Source organism: Camelus dromedarius, chromosome 23 (genome assembly GCF_036321535.1).
Source record: "Camelus dromedarius isolate mCamDro1 chromosome 23, mCamDro1.pat, whole genome shotgun sequence".
In the NCBI taxonomy this organism is placed as follows: Eukaryota; Metazoa; Chordata; class Mammalia; order Artiodactyla; family Camelidae; genus Camelus; species Camelus dromedarius.
In genome coordinates, this window is record NC_087458.1 from 27,605,233 (window position 1) to 27,622,767 (window position 17,535).

General features: G+C 46.3%; 1 long non-coding RNA gene and 2 other non-coding genes across 3 annotated transcripts; 2 read left to right on the forward strand and 1 right to left on the reverse strand.

The window, feature by feature from the left end:
- Positions 1 to 670: 670 nt before the first annotated feature.
- LOC135319012 (uncharacterized) lies at positions 671 to 8,212 on the reverse strand. The gene is made up of 2 exons (XR_010377574.1): positions 7,948 to 8,212; positions 671 to 3,905 (listed from the first exon to the last, which is right to left on the reverse strand). It is a non-coding gene; the product is annotated as an uncharacterized LOC135319012 (long non-coding RNA).
- Positions 8,213 to 10,515: 2,303 nt separating this feature from the next.
- Positions 10,516 to 10,620, forward strand: LOC116148244 (U6 spliceosomal RNA). Its single transcript, XR_004131763.1, has one exon. It is a non-coding gene; the product is annotated as a U6 spliceosomal RNA (small nuclear RNA).
- A 662-nt stretch (positions 10,621 to 11,282) lies between these two features.
- On the forward strand, positions 11,283 to 11,356 carry TRNAD-AUC (transfer RNA aspartic acid (anticodon AUC)). The gene has a single exon. It is a non-coding gene; the product is annotated as a tRNA-Asp (tRNA).
- Positions 11,357 to 17,535: the final 6,179 nt, after the last annotated feature.

A 17,535-nucleotide genomic window follows, 5' to 3' on the forward strand; every position in this document is an offset into this window, starting at 1 on the left:
AGAATTCTAAAAGATAGATTATTTTAAAAAGGCACTCAGAAACAAAAAGGAAGCTGGGGTTTTAGGAACTGACATGAGTTTACTAAGAACAAATCAAGTGAAAGCAAACTCACCCCCCTTTTTTTTTGAGAAAACTTGCCAGATAGGAGGACCAGGAAGTTGGCAAATATCAGAAAGATATTTGGCCAAGGTATTTATTCCTTGGATAAGACACTTCAGGCGAGTTAGTTGGCTCACTAGTATGTCCATAGAGTCTTCCTGGTGTGTCAATGTCAACCCGTGCTTTCTGACCTTTTTATAAACAACTTGGATCAGCTTTACAAACGGCCCAAAGCTTGGAGACAGAACACCAACACGTACAGTAACAGAATCAGGGTTAAAATACGGGCTGAGTCATACTGATTCACAAAAAGTTCCAAGGCTGAAATTTGATGGGGAGACAGGTAAGGATTTACTCTCAAATTTAAAACTCAACTGCCCAAATATAGGAAGACAGTTACTCTAAGAACAACGCATTGGAAGTAGCCTCACCATCTGGGTTGTCTGCAAGGTCAGCGTTGAGTCAACAGGATCACGCAGTTGCCAAAACAGCTCATGCAATCGAGCGTTGAGTCAACAGGATCACACAGTTGCCAAAACAGCTCATGCAATCGAGGCCGTGTTAACAGAAGTGCAACCACCTCTTTTTTTTTTTTTTTTTTTAAGTGCAACCACCTCTTCTGTCAGTTGGCTCCTGACTCAACCACCCACCCAGGGGCCTGAGTAATCTCTCTGTTGACCTGCGCAGGAGACACACACCAACTCCCTACCTCGGAACATTCTTGCCTACACCCTTTCCTATTCATGGTGCCTGTCTGTCATCCTGGGCTCCCATCCTGACCTGGCAGGCGTTCACCTCTCTTTCCCCAGAACCCTGGGCTCAGACTAGGAGACCTTGTCTAGAAAGCCCCCATTTCAGTCAGTCATTATTCCCATCAGGTCACAGTCCAGCAGCCAGAGAGGACACACCTCACGTAGTCTTCACGAAGGGACACAGCCCCTTCTCTCTGGGGCTCAGCTTCTTTGCTGGGCTTCAGGGCAGTCAACATGGACCGCATTGGCACAGAATATGACTGAAGAGCCTGGCTTAATGATGGGCTTCTTCCAGGTCCTTCTCAGCACTCGGGTTGGCCCACCTGTCCAGGACTTCCACCTGCTTGACAGCCGTCGACCAAGACCATCACCCCATTCATGTGAGTCAAACCCATCAGAGCTGTGTTTCCCAAGTAGAAACACTTACCATCGATGTCTCACCAGATGATTTTAGGCAGCATGTGGATGAACATTCCCATCATAATAAAGATTGTAGTATTTTAGCTCATTTAATTTTTTGGACAGATAATACATTCACATGGTTCAAAGTGAACAAACATGAAAAGTTTTCCTTCCATCACTGCCAAACACTTCCCGCCCACTAGGAACGATTTACATTGCTTTATTGGCAGTCTTTTCTCAGAAGAGATTTTAAGCATATACAAACATAGACCCCTATTGCCTCCCCCTTTGTACACATCACATTTGATACCCAGTTCTGCACCTTGCTCTTTCTTCCTAACAACAGTTCCTTATCAGGACAAAGAGAGCTTCCTCCCCTTTTTTTTTAATGGCTGTGTAGCTTTCCTTCATATAATCAGGGTCCTATTGAGAAACAGTGACGTTGTTTCTAATTATATACTACCATAACAATGTTCCAGCGAAATGTTCTTGCATACTGTAGACGTTATTTCACACATCTGTGAACATGTTCATAGGATGCATTTACAGAAGGACATTCTAGGTAGGACAGAGAGTTTATTTATTTTAATGTGTGCTAGAGAAAGCATGCAGTTAGCGCACCAAACCCATAATTTCACGGTTACATTTTATGATGAGGCTAATGTTTTAAAAAAAAAAAAAAGTGAATTAATAGGGGGTGGGCACAGCTCAGTGGCAGAGTGCCTGCTTAGCACCCACGAGGTCCTGGGTTCAATCCCCAGTACCTCCATTAAGTTAAATAAATAAAAACTTAATTACCAACCCCACCAATGATAGGTGGATTGAAAATATGGCTAACAGTTGTGGAAGTGATCTATAAAAGACTGGAGTTGGAGAAACACTGACCTAGTGTGGAGCTATCAGCTTCCCTTCCAGAAGCTCCTAAAATCTCCATTTCTTGCAGGGTTCAGAGGTAGAGGCAACGCACAGAAGCGGGGGAGAGCTTCGGAGTCCAGAGACCCGGGTTCAGATCTTGCCTTTCCTCCAGCTGCTGTGGGTGTCCCAGCCTCGCAGCCTCACTTTTCTTGGGTGGAAAGGCGGGTTGTGGGAGAGGAGCGATGATCCAGTCAAGCACTTGGGACGAGAGCCTACCTGATAAATTGGAGGCTGTTGTAACTCAGCTATTTTGAGTGAATCTGGGGGAGGAAGAGAAGTCAGAATCTCCGACCTGCCCAGCCACTCTCCCTTGCAACACTCCTCCTCCACAGAGACGTCTATCACGGCAGCTACGAGGGAAGCCGGTCACCGCGTGTGATCGCGCGCGTGACCTGTCAGTCAGCGGGGCCCCGGGCTTATAAGGTCCCCATGCTTGGTTTAATTCTCTGCTGTCACCATTTTGAAGTGCTTAATGCTTCTGAACAAGAAGCCACATTTTCACTTTGCACAAGGCCCTGGAAATTCTGTAACTCATTCTGTACGTACTGTTGGGTACACATGGTCTCCTCTCTCTCACCGCCACCCCCGACGGACTGTCATCCCCTGTTGCTCCTGAATGCTGCTGGGTGGAGCCCGTCCCCTCCGGACCCCCTGCAGAGGCTAAAATCTGGCCATTTCTGCTGTGGCCTGGGGCCCCCTCTGCTGACACCTTCTGCCCTGGTCCCACCTCGCTCAGACTTCTCAGCAAATTCCCAGCATCTTTCCTGAGAAGAGCCTTTGGGAGAGGTGCCGAGTTCCCCTAGATTTTCCAGGGAGCCTGAACTGGTCAGAGCCAGGGTTTGGGGGTGTCTCAGTGACTTCTGTCCTCTTTCATGCCCTTGAATTCCGTGGAAGCACATAACCACCGCTGGCCCTCTCTCAAGCTGTGTTTTAACCAAGAAAGCCTGGATTCTAATGCTGGGTCTGTCCTGTACTACCTAAGCCAGCTTTCACAAGTCACACTGATTCTCAAGAGCCTCAGTTTCCTCATCTGCAAAATGGTTACATAAGTAGCACCCAACTTGCTGCTTTGTCCAGAGGCTGCCACGAAATGCCACGTAAAAGTTCCATGCAGCTGCCCACATGCAGTGGGTGCTTTCGGATTTCCAAATTTATGACAGGAAAATGAACACGCAGCCTCTGCCTGCTCCCTGGGGTGCTGAACCTCTGTGTGGCATCCTCGCCCTCCCATTCTTGGCTGGTTGGACCATAAGCGTCACAGCATCTGGGCACCACCTCTTCAGCTGGACCCTTGGACGCTCAACCCTACCTCTGTCCGAACTCCAAGCAGATTTCTCTCAGCTTCTGGTTTGCCTGCTCTCAGCTCTGTAGCCATTTTCTCCTTAGAATTTCTAGCACACAAAAGCTTTGCAGAATGCTTTATTGCACTGAGGTACAATTAAAGCCATAAAATTCAAGACACTCTGTCCAGTGTCACTAAATGCTGTGAAAATCTCCTTTTATGTAAAACAGTGGACTTCCTGCTTTAGAATCTAGTGTAATTTTCCATTAAACAGAGCTGTTCGTACGTCCTTCTCTCCCTCTGTGGATTGTCTGCTTACAAGCTGCGGGCGAGACGTCGATTCTTTGCAGCCACAGTCCTTCCAGACCGTCTCTTGCTTTCTCCTTCCATCCCTGTCCATTGGGAAGGAAGATGGGAGAATAAGGTGTTCTGAGCCTGGAGAAGTGGTTCTTATCTGGACAAGAAAACATATTAAGAAGCTGTTGGAGGGGGGTGGGTACAGCTCAGCAGTGGAGGACAGCATGCACAAGGTCCTGGGTTCCATCCCCAGTGCCTCCATGTAAAAGAAAAAAAGCTACTGTAATATTCCAGGCAAGAAATAATAATGCCAAGCTAGCTGCAGGAAGAGAGGAAGGGTGGGAATAAATGCCAAAGATGATCTGTTTTGCACATGGAGATGAAAAAGAGGAGGAATCAAAGATAAAGGAGTCCCTGGTGTTTCCAGCCAGAGTGATGGCGAGGCTGGCACAGCCATGGCCGCCACAGGAGATGGAAAAGATGGAGAGGTAATCCGTCTGCTCCCACAGCTTTGTACCGGTAACTCCTGGCCATACTGGCTCTGCAGAACACAAATCTGAGATGGGCTGATACGCCTTTAAGAAAACAAGGGCTGAGCTTGAGAGCTTTCCTAGTTGAGGCAGGGGGGGCCTGTGAAGTGTTGAGGGAGACAGTGTTCAGCGAGACAAGAAAAGAGTCAGGGCGACGCGGTCACACGTGTCAGGAGGCGAAATACTTCAAGGAGCGGGTGAGGAGGCTGAGGGCCAAGGCGAGGGCTCTGGCAGAGCCGCTGCCATGCAGGGGAGGCAGAAGTCAGGGTGTGAGGCGCAGGGGAGATAAGCAGGGGGCGAGGGGACAAGGGGTGGCTGCTTTCTCATCAACGCTGCGAAGGAAGTGATGCTCCAAACAGGTGGGAGTGGTGCCGCCCTGGGTGCAGCCCCCACGCCTCTGCCTGGCACTTTCGAACCCCACGCGGGTTCCAGCATCTTTCTGAAGTAACACCTCTCCCCTGACGAAATGGTTTTTTCCTTCTTGCTGCAGAAGCTCTAGCTGCCTGCTTCCTGAACAGAACTGAGCAGCTAAATTAGGTTAAATCAACCCCAACTCTTTTCCACAATTTCACCAAGTAATCCAAGAAAACGCCTGGGGTCGCAGAGAAGGACTCGGTGACAAGCAGCAGTGACTCTGAGGTCTTCAGAGCCCACCTGCCAGGGGCCCAGGTCTGAGGCAGACGTTTTCCACGTGCACCTCCTCCCCTCTGGACACAGAGTTTGAGGCGGAAGTGCCTCTCAAGCACTGTGCACGTGGAAGAGGCGTAATGACAGAAACAACCCACCAAAAAGCCTCCCCCCGTAGGTGAGTGAAAGCGAGGAGGGCACAGGTCCACCCGTGTTCCCACTTGATCCTCGAGAAGGTCAGGGAACAGAGGGCTGCGTTCTCAGAACTTTGTCAGAAACGAGCAGGACCCACCCAGCCCCTTCTCCATCGTCCCCCCTCACTGTGTACCCTGTGACTGCCTGTTTGCCACTGCGGGTCCCCCGAGACGAGCCCAATTCCATATCTGCACGCTCCCCCCCTCCCCATGCATCTAACCGCTGTAGTTGCAAAGGCTGGCACCTTCCGGGGTAGGAGGGGCGCTGGCAACTAATCCGAATAACAACAGCCTAGGTCATTCTCTATTGAGCTCCTACTGCGTGCCAAGAAAGCTCAAAAACTAGGCGTGCGTCCTTTTACTCACTCTTTGCAAAAACCTGTTGACAGTAAAAGGAGCGGGGTCTCAGCCTAAGGGACTTGTTCAAGGTTACAGAGCACGTAAATGACCAGGGTCAGGACGCAGTTCTGCCTGACTCCAAAGGCAGTCCCTGCTCAGTAAGGAAGAGGGAAAGCCATGGCCCCCTCAGAAGCGTTTCGCTTATTCTTGCTTTGGCAGCAGTTTTCTTTCCCAGAATCCAAAGGATGTCAAAGACAGTTCACTTGCAAACTTTGCCCCCCCGCCCCCCGATCAACAAGCAAACAGCAAACAAAACCCAGCAAAAGCGGGGACTCTTTTTCCAGGAGCGGTGCTCTCCTGTCCAGAAGCCAGGAGCGATTTGACCTTTAGAGGTCTCCTCAAGTTCTGAGCCACAATCAGATAGACTCAAGCCCTTGGCCACACAGAACAAAAGCTTCACTTCCTGCTTTAAAGTCTCCGGCCTCGGATGTGTCAGTCCATCAAAAGCTGAGTCTCCCCAGTGCGAAACGAATTATGGGAGAAGCAGTGAGAGACAGCTGGGCCTGAGGGCAGAGGACACAGGGCAGTACGGGCCGGGCTTCAGCAGCTGGGCCAGGGGAGGCTGGGAGCCCGAGGGTGGGGGCTTCCATCAGCACAAGGGCCGCCACACATGCAAGCAGGTTTTGCATCACGGCCTTGACCTCCTAACTTTTTAAAAGCTTAAATATATACTAGAAATGTTTCCTCATTTTGTGACCTCTAACAAGTTTCTATAAAGGCAAATATTAAAAAAAAATAAAATAAAAGCCAGAACTTTAACAAATGTCTGAGACGTTTGGGATCTGGAGCCCCTGGCATGACCCTGTGTTCTTCCCTTATCTGCTGTGGTCCTTGCGTCTCCCAAGACGCCGACCCCGTGGGCCTCCACCTGGAGCCCATTTTAGCTGAAGGAGCCTGGGCCCGCAGCTCCACCCCCTTAGCCACTGCCCTGGGCCCAGGTACCTTCTCAGATCCCCCGGGGCCACCCGAGGGGTCTGGAATTCTTTTCTGGCTCAGGCTGGGGCACCCTGGCAGAGAGCTGGGCAGGGAGCAGACTGGCCCTGTGGGAAGGACTGGGGATCTGGTGACCCCTAGCTTTCCTGAGATGTTTTGAGAAACTTCCAGTAAAGAACACTGAGGTCACTGGCCAAAGTCAACTGGAGAAAAGCTCTTAACAACTAGATTGTCTCTGCCTGGGGAGGAAGCAGGTGAATGCTTGCTCGCTGGGGCTTTCATTTTAACTCTGGAAAAATCTGTGTCACCTGCTGAAGCTCCCACTGAGCTGTTTTCAGGCCCTGAGCAGGGACTCCTCAGACAACCGCTCACTTTGGATTCTGCTCCTAGCATCTCTATAGCAACCTGGGTACCAGCTGGAAGACCAAGAAACCCAGCAGGGCCCTGATTACCAGGCTCAAGGAAGAGCACGGAACAGGCGACAAACAGTGTCAGTTACCAGAGGGTTTTTGTTTTTTGTTTTTTTTCTTTCAAGATAGAGTTCTGAGGAATTAAAAAATGTGTTTAGTTGACCATGAGGTAGCTTTAAAAATCAGATGCTTTTAGGTGGGGTGGTGGTGGTGCAATAGCTCAGTGGTAGGGTGCACGCTTAGCATGCACGGGAGCCCTGGGTTCGATCCCCAGTACCTCCATTTAAAAAAATTGGATACTTTTGCTCAATTCTAGGAAAATGGTTAACAAATTGGCTCTGGGTTCCGTTTTTAAGGCAAACGTTCACGTTTTAAATTTAGCAGTTCAAAGTCCAACAATTCACTTCTATTTTGTTTAGGCAAAAAGTCACGACGCTGTACCACTGAGTTGGCTGTTTTCTAAGCTACATTTAATAATCATTTTCTTATCAGTCTCTATACTCGTTGTTTTAACTGAGAGAAGGAAATGGAGACTCGAAACCCAAGGTTGATGTCAAGCTTAGCGGAGTCCTCAGATAATCAGAGAGCTCCAGTCTGCGCACTCTAGCGTCCTCTTAAGCAAAGTCCGGCTCAAGAGCCTTGCCCTGAAAACCCCTACATGTGACAAATGTATTCAAATGATTTCTTCCTTCTTCCAGAATTAAAATGTTCCAACAGCTTGGCTGTTCCGACATGCCATCTTCGGTGAACCAGAGGGGTTCCCTTTTCTCTTTGGACTGTCTCTCAGCCAGCTGGCTCTCAAAAAGATTTCCTGTGCTTCTCATAACATGTGACACTACAACACCTGTCTAGACCTCAAATGATTCTTCCGGGTCCGGTTTGCAAAATCTCGAGCCAGTGTTTGATTGGTTATCATTATTGCTCTTGCTTCAGAAACGATTTCCCAAGCACTCAGCCAACTACCCAAGGCAGGGTTTCTGCACTTCAGCTGATTACTCCATGCTTCCGCTCACCAAGCACGCACTCGGGGAGATAAAACCATAGAGTCTTAGGTTCATTTGCTCCCTTTGAACTAAACAACAACAACAAAAAACCCCATCTGTTACCTTTGGCCAATCGATCCCCCAGTTCAGCTCTTAGAACTGAGCCCCCCATGCGCAGGGACATTTCCACGTCTTCTGGAGGCCAGTGTTAGGCTGGAATGTGAGGAGAGGTGGGAGGGCAGGGAGGGAAGGGGGCCAGGTGTCCAGGTGGTGGATCCAGGCTGCAGAAGCCTGTATCCATAGTGCCTCCTTTCACTTGACCTCTAGCAGACTTCGGTGGTACTCAGAGAACTGAACCCTCTCTCTCTCATCCAGTTCCTGGGTGTCCTCTGAGTCACACTCAGGGATGAGGAAGTAAAAAGGGCTGTGAAATGAGCCTCGTTGTCATGTGGTTCTTTTCTCCTAATTTGGTCTGACAGGCCTGGGCACAGGGGCCTGGGGAACATCTTTCTTGGCAGAGAGAGAGGGGAAATCTAGTACCTTCTGTTTTCTCATTTGATGTCTGAGCTGACCTTCTGGCTGAAAATCTCCAGAGGACAAGAGCTGAGCCATAACTATCTTTTTTTCTTCTTTTTTTCCTTTTCTTTTATTATGGGTCCTAGTTAGGACACACGTGTGATTTCTAGGCTTGGAAAATGCATCTTTGCAATAAGGGTGATACAGAATGCAAAAACCCCCACTGCAAAAAATTGTACTTTTGTGGCAAATATTCATTTTCCCACCAATAGAGATGCAAAAAAAAAAAAAAAAAAAAGTCTGTATTTTTCCAAACTCTCTATTTTTAGCTTTTTCTTCTGGTGGCAGAAAACATAGTCTTATTTGGTTCCAGGCATACTCAGACACTTCAAGTTTAAACCTACTCAAGTTCCCCTAGTTTGATATTTCCAAACTTTTCTGGGGGCTGTCATTTCTTCCTTTTGAAGCTAGCTGCTTCCAGGAGATAGTGGTCTTCAGTGCCTCTCCTGTGAGTTCCCCATCCAACTGGTCTCTCTCCCTTCTTGATCTTCTAGGGGATGGGAGGGTGGAGGCAGGGAAGAGAGGGTTGGCAGGGGGAGGACTGGTGGAGAGTGTAGTAGACTGACTCAGCCAGCATTCTCCACCCCTCCACCCTGTATTTCCATGTTACATAAGGGCCGCTGCTTTTGAATTTAAAAGACAACAATTTGTTGGCTTTCTTCTCTAGATCCACCATGACAATTCTTCTCTGGGACAAATGGCAGCCTCCTGTTTCTCCATAGGAATGTGGGGAAAGGTCATGAAATGAAAGAGAGGGTGGGGGGCGGTAATATTCCATTAACACTTTGCACTACGACATCGCCACACGTTGCTGTGGAGAAGCTCTCCTGACACTCCATCCCTTGTACAATTGACTCTCACCAGTGGATGCCCCATGGCTGAGCAAAGGGCTCAGGCCAGCGCCAGCGGCTCACGTGGTCCAGGATGGAACCCAGGGCAGCGGTTCCCTAGGTCCTCATTCTCCCCACATCCCGAGGAGGGGTGTGCTCGGACGGACGGGCAGATGTACTCTGGGACCCTGTCCTCTACTGCCCCTCCCTCTCCTATCTTCCCCTTTTTCTTTCTCTTTTATGCTCCCTCCCTCACTCCTTCCCTTCTCTCTTTTGAAATGTGGTTTGCATGTAGTAAAATGTACACATGTGAAGCATACAGCTCAGTGAGTTATTACCCGTGTATGCCATCACACCCAGAGTGCCCCCTTTTTATGGGAGATCGTGAGTGCAGTCTTGGAACTGGGACAAATACAGCCTAAACTGGGGCACAAAATGGTCTGACCTTGTGTGCCAGCTTTTATAAGGGTGTCTGGCCTTTGAATTCCTCAGCCCCTCCCACCTCAGCTGAGATAGCAGGGTTAGCAAGACTCCATCAAGAAAACTTCCCAGCCCAGAGGCCCTGCAGGGTCCCTTCCAACTGCTGGGGAGGGAACTTGATGACCACTTGACCTCGGCGAGGTCCCAGATGGGAGTGTTGGTGGTCTGTTCTGGGCTCATCAGTCATGTGAATGTCCTGCCCCGGATGAGGAGCTGGGTCTTGTGGGAACACTTCAGAGTCACCCTGCTTGTGGTGCGGGCTGAGCTGTGTGGGTGAGGTTCACACAGCTACACTTCCTTGTCAAGTACTAGCACAGAGTCACCAAGCAGAATCAGAACCAGAGTCAGCTGAGAACTAATCTGAGGTTTTCTGATTGCAGCCATGATTTTTGACAACTTTTCCTCCACTGCTTTGAGATGTTCTCACAATGAACAGGGTCTTGGGTCCCTGTAAAAGGCAACAGACCAAATCATGCAGGGACTGCCCTCTGAAAAACACTCACTATCAGCTTTGGGAAAGTTGAAATTGGTACAACCTTTCTGGAGAACATCTTGTAATACACTTCGATTCAGCATTCTACTTCTAGAAACCTGTTCTGCTGAAATACGCAAATGTGCAAATACCCGCTCTCTGGAGCCCCACATATGCACACTGTGGCACTGTTTATAATAAGCACGGTAGGTAAGAACTTTTTTTAAACCTAAGTGACCACCAATAGGGGAAAGGTTAGATAAATTATGATACATGTGTACAGGAACAGAATGAGGTAGATCTATACATGCTGTTATTAAAAGATGGCCAGCTGCTCATTTCGGCTGCACATGTACTAAAATTGGAACAACACGGAGAAGGTTAGCATGGCCCCTGTGCAAAGATGACACTCAGATTTGTGATGCATTCCATCGTAAAAAAAAAAAAAATGGGAGATGGCCAAGCTACTGGGTTAAGTAAGACACAACACAAACCAAACAAAAACCTAAAGAAGAGATTGATAACTTTTTTTTAGTAATTTAACGAGAATATGACATTAGCACGTGTACTGGGAAAAGGGGTAGACCACGAGATGAACACTGCTTACCTCCGGGGTGTGGGAGGAACGTTAGGGGACTTTTATTTATAGCTTTTATATTTTGATATTGTTGGAATTCTACAAGGAGCTTGTATGACTTTTGAAATATGAAAAACTATGTTTTTTTTTTTTTAAGTATTCTCTTAAGAAAAAGGAAGAAGTCTTTAAACTGGTGAGAGGACAGAGAATTTTTCCCATGACGGTTTCCAGACACCCCAGGTTAGTCTATCTATAGAATTGGTCCCAAGGGCGGGGATTAGTAAAACCGGGGTGGAATGTGCAGGGCAGAGACGTTCCTTCGTTCAGGGGCCGTAGTGGGTACAGGAGGCAGCCCGTGGTCCCCGTGATCCCAGCCTTCAACCCTCTGCACTCCCCTCTCCTTGAATGTGGACTGGACCTACTGCCTTGCTTCAAGTGAAGAGAATATGGCAAACAAAGTAAGAAGAAACAAGTTATTAATATAAACAGAAACAATTTTTTTAAATTAAAAAAAAAAAAACGGGGAGGGTATAGCTCAAGCGGTAGAGTGCATGCTTATCATGCATGAAGTCCTGGGTTCAATCCCCAGTACCTCCTCTAAAAATAAACGAATAAACCTAATTATAAAAAAAAAAATTTTAAATATGAAAAGAAAAAAAATAGAATACTGCAAAAGTGATGGGATGTCACTTCCAAGATTAGGTAACAAAAGGCTGTGTTTCCATCCAGCTAGCTCTCTCTCTTTCTCTCTCACTCACCCACTTTGGTGACATCGGCTGCTCTGTGATGGTCTGCACCGTGGAGATGCTGGTGTGGCCAAAAGGACAACCTCCCGGCAGCAGCCAGTGAGAAGCTGAGGCCCTTTGTCCAACAGCCTGTGCAAAACTGATCCTGTCTCAGTCGAACTTTGAGCTGAATGTGGCTCCCAGCCCGACAGCTTGATTGCAGCCTTGAGAGAGACCCTGACCCAGAGGACCTGGTTAAGTTGTGCCAAATTCTCCACCCACAGCAGCTAACTGTGAGATGGTAAAGCCATGCTGTTTGGAGCCTCTGCATTTGGTAGTTTGTTATGAAGCAGGAGACAGGTGATACAGCAGGGAAACGATGGGGCCTCTGACTCACTCAAATCGGGCAGAGGCACTGGGGGAGCAGCACCTTGTTGATTAACTCCATCTGTATGAGAAGGTCACCTTTTAAGACTTTTACTGGAGTTTCTCAATTTGAAAACCCAGGGTAGTTCCAAGGAAGACATAGATGCTTCTGGGAATGATGCCCTGCCTCCTCTGTGCAAATGTTGCATACATGGCGGGGTCATAAAATACGCGTATTGAAAAGACGTGTCTGGTAGCAGGCCTCCCAGACGGCTCCTCTAGTCCAAGCCTCCTGGTCATCACGCCCTCGTGCAGGCTGCCCACGAATCAGAGCTGGCCTGTGGGACCCGCAGAACACCGCAGCCCCGACTGCTTGTGACTTCCAGCCATAGGTCATAAAATCGCAGACTGGGACACCTGGATGGTTTTCTCTGCTGGAAGCCAGCTGCTGTGTCATGAGGACACTCAAACAGCTCTGTGCAGAGGCCCACGTGGAAAAGAACTGGGGCTTCTTGCCCACAGCCAGCAAAACTGTGCCAGCCTGGTGAGGGAGCCGCCCTGGAAGCAGGTCTCCAGCCTCAGATGAGCCTTCGCGTGACTGTCACCCCTGCTAACACCTGAGTCCAACCGCATGAAAGTCTCAAAGCAGAAAATACTCAGGAAGCCACCACCAAACTCCTGACCCACAGAAACTGTGAGAGATAACAAATGATTGGGTTTTCTTGGTTTATATATATATATATATATATATATATATATATATATATATATATATATATATGTATTTTAATAGAAGTATAATCAGTTTACAATGTTGTGTCAGTTTCTGGTGTACAACACAATGCTTCAGTCATACATAACATACATATATTCATTTTCATATTCTTTTCCACCATAAGTTACTACAAGGTATTGAATATAGTTCCCTGTGCTATACAGTATGAACTTGTTTATCTATTTTATATATATTAGTATCTGAAAATCTCAAACTCCTAATTTTTCCCTTCCCACCCTCTTTCCCCCTCTCCCCTCTGGTAACCGTAAGTTTGTTTTCTATGTGAGTCTGTTTCTGTTTTGTAAATAAGTTTTTTTGGGGGGGGGTTCCACATATAAGTGATATCATACAGTATTTTTCTTTCTCTTTCTGGCTTACTTCACTTGGAATAACAATCTCTGGTCCACCCATGTTGCTGCAAATGGCATTATTTTATTCTTTTTATGGCTCAGTAGTATTCCATTGTATAAATACACCACAACTTCTTTTTTTTTGGTATTAGTTTGCATTTTAATTTTTTTAACATTTTTTTATTGAGTTATAGTCATTTTACAATATTGTGTCAAATTCCAGTGTAGAGCACAATTTTTCAGTTATACGTGAACATACATACATCCATTGTCACATTCTCTTTTGCTGTGAGCCACCAAAAGATCCTGTAATACACCACAACTTCTTTGTCCAGTCATTTGTCGATGGGCATTTAGGCTGCTTCCATGTCTTGGCTATTGTAAATAGTGCTGCTATGAACATTGGGGCACATGCATCTTTTTGAATTAAGATTCCCTCTGGATATATGCCCAGAAGTGGGATTGCTGGATCATATTTTTAGTCTTTTGAGGAGTCTCCATACTGTTTTCCACAGTGGCTGCACCAAACTGCATTCCCACCAGCAGTGTAGGAGGGTTCCCTTTTCTCCACAGCCTCTCCAGCATTTATTATGTGTGAGCTATACAAAACAAATTACTCACTTGAAAATAAATGAGTAGAAATTAAAATGAATAAAATTATAAAATAATCGATAGTGAATACACTGACCTTTAACTCAGTCATCAAGTTGAAGAAAATCTTAATTTAAAGGTGCTTCTGGAATCTTGATTCAATTTTTGGATAAACAAAAAGAGGCATGATGCTATTCAGCAGCATGGTCCATTTACGGCATTTGTGACCCTAAGAACTGACACGATAAGAAAACTCTAAGCATAAATGGAGTCAGAAAAGGTGATAGTGATATTAGTTCATGGATTCTATTTAATGACTTTTTTACCCTTAAGGGAAACAAAGTCCCGGGACACATCTCTGATCTCAGAAGGTGATGCCACAGAATCATGAAAGCTTGTCCATATAAGTTCCCTTGATGCCGCTGTCAGTCAGATGTGAGCTGGAATTCTGTCCGTCAGCCTCTTTCTCTGGTGACTTGCAGAGCCACACACTACAAAGGCTGCACATGTTACCCATCATGGCTCTAATTTCCACCCAAGGCTGATACATTTTCTGCCTAAAGTTCCACGTGGAAGTAAATTGAATGTTTGTGACTAAACTTGATTGGATCCAGGTTATTTGAACCTAGGGAGGAGTTTACTCTTTGCAGAGCTCTCAAATTTGTGCTTCTAGTATCTTCTCCTATTCGGGGAAGCCGGGACCTGTGCATGGAACTTGGGGATATCTTAGGTGATTTGGCTCAATCAATATCATGCAACCAACAGATATTGGCTGAGTATCAATTATGTCAAAGTATTGTGGAGAATGAGTAAGTCACTGCTCCTGTGACGTCAAGAAGGCCATGGGGTCTAGTAGAAAGGTTGGGAGGGTGTCCTGGGGAACATTAGCTAAATGCTGGGCTGGGAAATATGTAAGTCAGGATGCTGGACTGTGGAATTCAAGTGAGTCATATACTGTTCAATTTGTGATTACATACACAGCCTTTGGGTAACCGTCTCATAGAGTAAGAACAGACGCAAACGTAGATAATATATGTTTATTATGTTTATACATCCAAGTAATGTAGGTGATGAAGTTAAACGGAACCGTAGGAGTGAATCTGCGTGCCGAGTTGGTTGTGGTTCATCGATGTGGGGAAGCAGCGCCACCTAGAGGCAGATGATGCGCTGTGCGTCCGTGTGTCCCAGGCTTGGCCGGCTCGTCTAAGGAGGCACCTGCATTCTAGTGCACAGAGCATTTTAACGCTGCGGTTTTCACACCTTCTATCAGGGATGATGGGCTGAGGTGGAGAGGGGTTTGGGGAAAGATCCACAGCAGGAATATGGACAAAAGAAGCTTTGTTTCAGAGCACCCCTTTCTAAAATGTCCATTCAGTGTTTTTGAATTGGGCGTAATTACCTTCCATTCCCAGTCACTTTATTCTTTTGTACTTTTTTTTTTTTTGTCTGTAAAGTGAAGTTATTTATAAATCTAAAGGGAAAATGACGTGTTTAAAAATCGGTCTTCAATTTTGGGTTATTTGCTCAGTTGCTAGCCAAAGCAATCCATGGAAATAAAACAGCATTTTCAGTTTAGAAATAAGCAATTCAAACACCTTGAGTCATTTCGAGAACTGTGGGAGGGCACTGCTTGCACTAATCTGCCTGAGAAGCACATATTTATTTATTAGGAATGATTCCGAGTGCCTTAGCATGAGCATCAGGTAAACTAACGGGAAAAGTGAGGCAGGGGGATTGGAGAGAGGAGAGAGAGGGAAGGCAGGCAGCAGGTGCAGGGACTGAGGAAAGAGAGAAAGAAAACAGAGAAGAAAAGCATTGGGGCAAAGGAAGGATACATGGCAAATGAAACAAGAAGCGGAAAGGGCAGAGGCGGACACTGGCAGGGTACAACTTACGCAAACCCATCCAAACCCAACCCAAGGCTGGCCGACAACGTGACGGTGCCGGGCTGAGGAACATAGTCAAACATGCATCGTTGGGCTGGTGCCCTGTGGGCGGTGGGTCAGTTCCTCCTCCAGAGTCTGTGATTTTGATCCCGATTTCCTCAAGCCTGGACTTTTCTCAGGGATTTCCCTGCAAAAACTCTTAATCTAAAACTGGCATTGAGAGTGGAATGTGAGGGCACTCCAGAAGTATGGACGGAGATAAGCTTCCAATTCAGGGTACCTCAAAATTATACTGAAGGTGGTCAGAGTGATTCTTAGGCTGGTGCCCTGTGGGCGGTGGGTCAGTTCCTCCTCCAGAGTCTGTGATTTTGATCCCGATTTCCTCAAGCCTGGACTTTTCTCAGGGATTTCCCTGCAAAAACTCTTAATCTAAAACTGGCATTGAGAGTGGAATGTGAGGGCACTCCAGAAGTATGGACGGAGATAAGCTTCCAATTCAGGGTACCTCAAAATTATACTGAAGGTGGTCAGAGTGATTCTTAGGCATTCAATTAAGCAGATAATTTTTAATTTATGACCAGTCATCTGTTGAACTTGGCTAATGAAACGAGAGATTGCAGCTCTGGTTCTTGCTAAATGGAATTACGACAAAACTAATAAAAACAGAAGCTTATTTAGTTAAAAGGCATCATCTATGAAAACATGAGAAACAGGAACCTTCCAAAAACACGGGTAAAGAGCCAGACACCAGGGAAACGCATGCTTTGAGAAGCCCAGCCCTCAGTCACTTCTCTCTTCTCTAGTGGAGGTATGTGTGTTCTGGGCGTTGACCTCACAGCTTCCTCTCCTAATCTTTCTTCTGACTTCTATGCCTGTCAACTGTGGCCTCTGTGAAGGGCTCCTGAGTGGACTTCACCTCTCAACAGGACCCTCCAACATCAACAGAGGATGGATAAAGAAGTCATGGTCTATATACACACACCAGCAGCAACATGGATGGACCTGGAGCTCATCACACTGAGTGAAGTTAAGTCAGGCAGAGAGAGACAAATACCGTATGCTATCACTTATACGTGGAATCTTAAAAAATGATGCAAACAAGCTTATTTACAAAATAGAAACAGACTCACAGACAGAGAAAACAAATTTATGGTTACCAAAGGGGAAAGGGAGGAAGGGTTAAATTAGGAGTTTGGGATTTGCAGATACAAAATACACAAAATAGATAAACAACAAGGTCCTACTGTATATCACGGGGAACTATATTCAATACCTTGCAATAACCTCTAGTGAAAAAGAACATACACATATGTATGACTGAATCACTGTGCTGTACGCCAGAAACCAACGCATTATAAATCAACTATATTTCAACTAAATCAGACAACAGCAAGACATACAGTCCCCTCCAAGCATTAAGGCGTGAGATTTCTAGAGAAAGCTCAGCCCTCCTCTGTCCTGGGGACATCTGCATTTCCTAAGTACTGGACTTGAGAGAAAGTGTGGTAGGACTTTGGAATCAGGCGGATGTACCAGAATTCACTTCCTACAAACTGTGTGTCTTGTATGATAGACAATTCTTTAAGCTTCAGTTTTGAAGGTAAAATCAGATGGGACTGGCAGAGTAGGTACTCAATAAAAGATGGCTTTTGTGTTTTAGCCCACCTCTTCTCACTCAGAATCTTGCTTTGGAAATGAAAAGCCGTACTACTACCACACGCCGGGGGCACCATGCCTTTGGTTTCCTGCTATCTGTGTTCTATTTCATGTAGTTCATAAACGTGGTCACTCTGGGCCACACGGACCCAAGCAGCAGTTCTGATGTTCTTTAAATGAATACTCTGAACATAACTGACATTTTAAGAAATGATCAAAAGTATTTAAAGGATTAAATTATTCCTTCCCATTTTTTGTAAGTGAAGCTCTTCATTATTAACTTGTTTCCTTCTTATAAATTTCCCATTGTTTACTCCTATAAAAAGGGTAAGACTGAGTGACCACTGATGTCTAACTCAGCTAAAAAAAAAAATTTTCTAAAATCTCATGCCTTTCTTGAATTTTGTCCCATGGAGATACTTTATCA